Raw genomic sequence first — 6,224 nt, 5'->3', positions numbered from 1 at the left:
GCACACTCGACAACACGAACTCATCAGATTCACCTTCAGTTCGCCACTACATAACAACAACTGGAGCACCCGTAGCACATCGACCCAGGCGCCTGATGGGGGAGAAACTGTCTGTAGCTAAAGAACAGATACATCAACTAATCGACAACAAGATCTGTAGATACTCCAAAAGTCCATGGGCCAGCCCGTTGCACATGGAAGCGAAAGCCAGTGGTGGATGGCGCGCCTGCGGTGATTATCGCAAGCTCAATGCGATTACCATTCCAGATCGTTACCCAATTCCCCACATTCATGAATTCGCTGACCGTCTATATGGCAAAAACATTTTCACTACACTAGACCTCGAACGAGCATATTATCAAATACCGATGGCCCAAGAGGACATCGAAAAGACAGCAGTATGCACACCGTGTGGGCTAATTGAATTTGTAAAAATGCCATTTGGACTTAAAAATGCGACACAAACGTTCCAGCGCTTCATGGATCAGATTTTCCAAGCGGTGGAATACGTGTTTTGTTACATTGATAACATTCTCATAATGTCCAACTCAATGGATGAGCACAGACAACACGTGGATAATGTGTTGCAAATCTTAAAATCGCATAAACTTTGCATTAACGAGAAGAAGTGCTGTTTCGCACAAGCTGAAGTGACATTCCTGAGATACATAGTCAACGGCAACGGAATTAAGCCTCCAGAGGATCGAGTGAAGGCAATTACTGAGTACACTCAGCCACAAACGATTTGCGAATTAGGTCGTTTTCTCGGTATAGTTAACTATTACCGCCGCTGCATACCTCATGCATCGGAAATAAAGGCGCCACTCAACGACTTGACACGTAACATGAAGAAGAACGACAAACGGCCAGTGCAGTGGACGCCAAGCTCGATTAAAGCATTTAAAAAATGCAAAAATAGTATAGCTAACGCCGCAACCCTCGCTCACCGCAGTCTTGATGCAGTTTCTTCTTTGGTTTCCTCTCCAAAACACTCAGTGCAACTGAAAGAAGTACAGCACATATGATAGAGAGCTGTTATCGATTTACGAGGCTATAAAGTACTTCAAGCACATGTTAGAGGCTAGGATCTTTGTGATCAAAACTAATCACTAGCCACTGATATATGCCTTCAACCAGAAGCCAGAAAAAGCATTGGAGAGACAACTGCGGCAGCTGGGTCTTATATCCCAACACTCCACTGCAATCGTGCACGTGAGTGGCACTGACAACGTAGTTGCCGATGCCCTCTCCAGGATTAACGCCATCACCATGCCGACGACTCTGGATACTAAAGCTATTGAAACTGCTCAGGCAACGGACATCGAATTGCCTGACATTTTAAATGGAGAAACGTCTTTAAACCTACAAGAAATTCCAGTTGACGAGGACATCATCTATTGCGACATGGCAACGGGAACGACTCGACCATATATTCCTTAATCTTTGCGATTCCATGTATTTTCAAACGTACACGGACTGTCTCACCCAAGTGGCAGGTCAACTCTCAAACAAATCTCTCGGAAGTACGTTTGGCCGTCAATGCGTAAGAACGTTCTGGAGTGGTCGAGGAATTGCCTTCCGTGCCAACGAGCCAAAATTCATAAGTACAACGCTCTGATTCCGGAAAAGATCACCGTCCCCGATGGCAGGTTTGATCACATACATCTAGACATTGTTGTGATGCCCTTGGTTGACGGATACAGATATTGTCTGACAATGATTGACCGTTTTTCCTGTAGGCCGGAGGCTGTGCCGCTGAAGGATATGACTCCAGAGACCATATGTGAAGCAATATCGTCGCGATGGATATCGCGTTTTGGATGCCCATTGACTATTACAACCGATCAAGGTACTCAATTCGAGTCTGCACTCTTTAAGTCTCTGGCGAATATGCTGGGAAGCCAGTCAAATGGCATGATCGAGCGTTGGCACAGGTCCATGAAAGCCTCCTTGATGTGCCAACCGGATAACCATGGATCAAGCTGCTTCCAACCGTCATTGGCCTCCGCACGTGCTTCAAGGAGGACATTAAGGCATCAGCAGCAGAGATGCTATATGGTGTACGTTACGTCTTCCCAACGAATACTTTTACGAAGTGGATGTGCCGTCGGAACCACTCGACTTTGCAGGCCAGTTCAGGAGAGAATGCAGGTGGTGAAGCCAAATCCAGCTTCGCATCACATCAAGCGCAAACTCTTCCTGCTTAAGGATATTCACAATGTTCTCATGTCTTTGTCCGGACTGATGCTGTAAAAAAACCCTTGGAGCCGCCGTACACAGGACCATACCCGATTATATCCAAGTCATCAGACCGGGTTTCACTATCCGCATTAATGGAAAAGAGACAGCTATTTCAAACCGACAGGCTCAAGCCAGCTTTTATGGCGTATTCCGAACCAGCTCTTCTGACGATCAGCTATCAAATGTCCCATTACGGACATATGAGAAGAAAAGACAAAACTGAAGATTTGTAACTTTTCTAGGGGAGTACTGTGGCAGCCCGGATCGCAGCCCCTCAGCAACACTGATCTTAGAGTCGTTCGCTGGTGTGCAACACCGGCGACTTGGCCAAGCGGTCTGGCATCTTGAGATCATACTTCGACGCTAAGCACAATAAATGTAGTTTAAATAATAATTAATAAAGATTCATAATAAGAACTCAAGCGTACATTGGCCAAATGCGCCAAAACTGTCCCTCCTCTGGTGCCTCTGTCGGCTGACCATTCTGAGCCGGTTCGCTTCCTCTCGATCGGTTCCACGCTTACGAGACGGCGCGGCTAGCGATGGTTGGTTATCGACACGATCTAGCCGATAGTGGGGCTGGACTGGTTCTGCTGCCAGACTGTCCCCCACCTCAACGCGCTATTTCCGTCGCCGATTTTTTATTATTTTTTCCTTTTTTTCTTGTGTGGTCTCCGCTATGGGCCCCCCCTCCGCCCGGGGCCGCGTTTCCAAGGCCACCTTCCGTAGCGTTGGCTCCGTCTCCCGCGTCGTCGTCTCTGCCGCCAGCATCACTGGCTCCACTGCCGGCGTCGCAGGCCGCGTTTGTCTTCCTTCCTCCCTTTTGGCGGCTCCGCCTCCTGGTCCTTCATCCCGCTGGGCTCACCCTGGCACGGAGGCGCGGGCTCCCAGTTACCGGTCGACCCGCATCGGACGCTGCTGCGTCGGCTTCTGCTGTGACCTCTGCTGCTGCATCGACTTCTGCTCATCGGCTCCTCTACCACAGCTTCCGCTCGCCTGCCTCCCGCAGTGCGGCCCCGACGCCCACGTGATGTGAATGTTTGCTGATGCCATAGCATATGCTCCCTGACCGCCGTATGAACGCTCTGCGAAACGAACGGCCCGCACACCGCTCTCGGCCCCTGCCATTGTGGCTGTGGCTCCGGCTCTCGCTCCTCCTGCCGGCTGCTGCTGCGTTGCTGCTGTGGTTCTGGCCTCTGCTGTTCTGGCTGCTGCTGCGCCGACTGTGGCTACTGCTGTGCGGCTCCTGCTGAGCAGTCTGCTTCCACGGTGGTTGCGGCGTCGATGGCGCTGTGCCGGCCCATTGTCAGTCAGTTCCGTCAATGCCTTCACCCGTGTGAGCGTCAGCGGCGCGGCAGTGCTTCCTCTTGGCCTGTCTCCTGCGCCTCGCTTGCCTCCGCCACTGCTCGGCGGCCTCGGCATCTGCGTGCTTCGCAGGACTGCTCGGCTTCTTGCATTACGGCCTCCATCCGCCGGCCACCTCTCTTGTCCTCTGCTCCTCCATCCGTTGACGCTCTTCTTCGTGACAGCAATGTTCTTCCTCGCGTCGCTGGCGGACTCCTGGCGGCGCTGCCGTCGGGCCTTCAGCCGGGCCACTGCCTCTGCCTGCCGTCCTCGCCGATAGTCCATCCGCTCCTGCCACAGAGCCTGGATGTCCGCTTGAGTTACTCCTTGCCTTCCTTTGTTGCCCATGCTCTGGAGGGTGGAACTTGCTCCCGAGAAGGGCTTCCGCGTCGCACAGTGGGAATTCCGCGTTTCAGCTAGCTAAATTAATAACTTCTGAACAAATAAAAATATCTTCATGAAAAAAACTGCATTTTAAAGAAAAATCTTTCAAAATATAGTCTGCTTAAGTAAATTATGCTACTGTGTCTAAAAGCTTCACAATAATGGGTTAAAGTTGAACTTTGTTGCCGATGCATATTTTCCTATGTAAAATGCTCTATTTTTATTTATTTTATTTTTTTTATCGATAAAGTACTTTTAATGCTGGTTTTTACTATAATATACTATTTTTTATTTATTTATCAACTTAACCTAATTTAAATAAATTTAAAACAAGGAAACAATTTTTTTTATTTTGAAAAATTGTTGTTTTCTTTATTTCTGTAAAATAATCCTCTACTTCCTGTTTAGTGGAGGAATATCTAATAAACTTATCATTTCTGAAGAATAACTGCTTGCCATTTAATTTGTGATCTCACATATCTAATGGATGAAATATATGGATGCTGCAAACATGTTGAAAAGGTTTTGGTTTCCTTAATTCGTGATGTCTTGCACGTATTCATATTCCTGTTTTTGTAATCTTTGTTTCTCGTTTCCTGGGCTTCCTCTGACATCTCTCTAATTGGTGGGCTCTGATGTTCAATTACAATTTGACCATGTGCCAGAATTTTATGAAGCGTGGAGTTAGCTTCATTTCAGGATATTTTTCTAGTATCAGCTCTGCAGTCTTCGAGGCATATTCACCAAACACCTTAGCTTTTGATGTCATTATCCACCCCATTTATTTCTGCAGTAATTTGGTTTTTCTGGTCTGATGAGCTCGTGAGGTAGCTCAAAGGGGCCTAGCCGAGGCCAGGTTGCGGGTAGCGAACGCCCACCTCGGTAGGTCAGCTGCGAATAAGCGGGCATCCCTCACGGGAGAGTACCGAAATAAGCAGTCCCGGACAGCCAGCGGGTGTTAGCTAGGTAGCAGCACTGACGATGCGCTTGTGGTGCCGCCTCAATAAGTAGCTCACACACTACCATCCATACACGATACCTACCCACATCCCAAGCCCCACACCCACCTCACACCGGCCGGACTAAGTGTGTTACTCGACCCGTGCCGAGAGTCAGCCTGGCTGGGGGGCCGGTATAAAAACTAGCCCAGTCGCTAACGGAGGGCTCAGGACTTGGCAGCCCCCTGCTCTAATGATGCCTTACCGGGCAACGTAGATCTCTGCCCGGGATGACCTTTCCCCTTCTCTGCATCTCGTGGGAACAAGATGTACAACAACAAAAATAAAAACCAAAAAAACAAATGAGTGTGGCGCTCCCCAAATGCCAACCGGAGCAATCCCAAGCACGGAAAGGCAGCGGCCCAAAGGCCTGGCCCAACCGGCTCTACAGCATGGAATACCTGTAAGGTGGAAGGGTACCTCAACACATAGGTCACTCATCTATACTAAATAAAAACAACATGGTCCCAGCAAGAACGGACTATCAAGTTCCAAGGGAGCACACGGAGACTCCATTCAGCACAATCATCCCTCATAGAGACGAATGGCTCGAGGACTCCCCGGCCCAGACGGGCCATAAGCATCTTCACGGATGGCTCAAAGCTGGATGGCAGGTTTGGAGGAGGAATCTACTCTGAACAGCTAAACATAAGGCAATCTTTCAGGCTTCCGGATCACTGTAGCGTCTTCCAAGCGGAAGTTACAGCAATCAGGGAGGCTCTGTACTGCCTTCACACGGTTACCACCACGGCAACCAATCTAAACATCTACAGCGATAGCCAAGCTGCGATCAGATCACTTAACGCGATCTCCTCGAGCTCGGCTACTATGGCGAAGTGCCGCAGATCTCTTCACGAGATGGCTCAGCAATTTGCTATCAGACTTATATGGGTCCCGGGCCACAGGGACATCGAGGGCAACTGCATAGCGGACGAGCTGGCCAGATCTGGTACTACGACTCCCCTTCTCCAAGATAAGGAGGATATCTGCAAGCTCATCATAAAAGAGCAGTACATGCGACTAACAGACAACAAGTGGCAAATAGGGCCACGTTGTCGCACAGCTCGGCAAACATGGCCGATCATAGATAAGAAGCGCACCGCAGAGCTCTGCAAACTAGGCAGGGAAAGGTGCAGCGCAGTCATAGGTTCCCTCACAGGACACTGGCTAGTGGGCACCCACGCAAGCAGTCTGGGTGCCCCATACAATGATTTCTGCCGCAGCTGCAGAGACGAGGACGAGGAGGAGACAGTGGAA

This window comes from Drosophila miranda, chromosome XR, assembly GCF_003369915.1.
Source record: "Drosophila miranda strain MSH22 chromosome XR, D.miranda_PacBio2.1, whole genome shotgun sequence".
In the NCBI taxonomy this organism is placed as follows: domain Eukaryota; kingdom Metazoa; phylum Arthropoda; class Insecta; order Diptera; family Drosophilidae; genus Drosophila; species Drosophila miranda.
Note: the sequence above shows the minus strand (reverse complement) of the source record.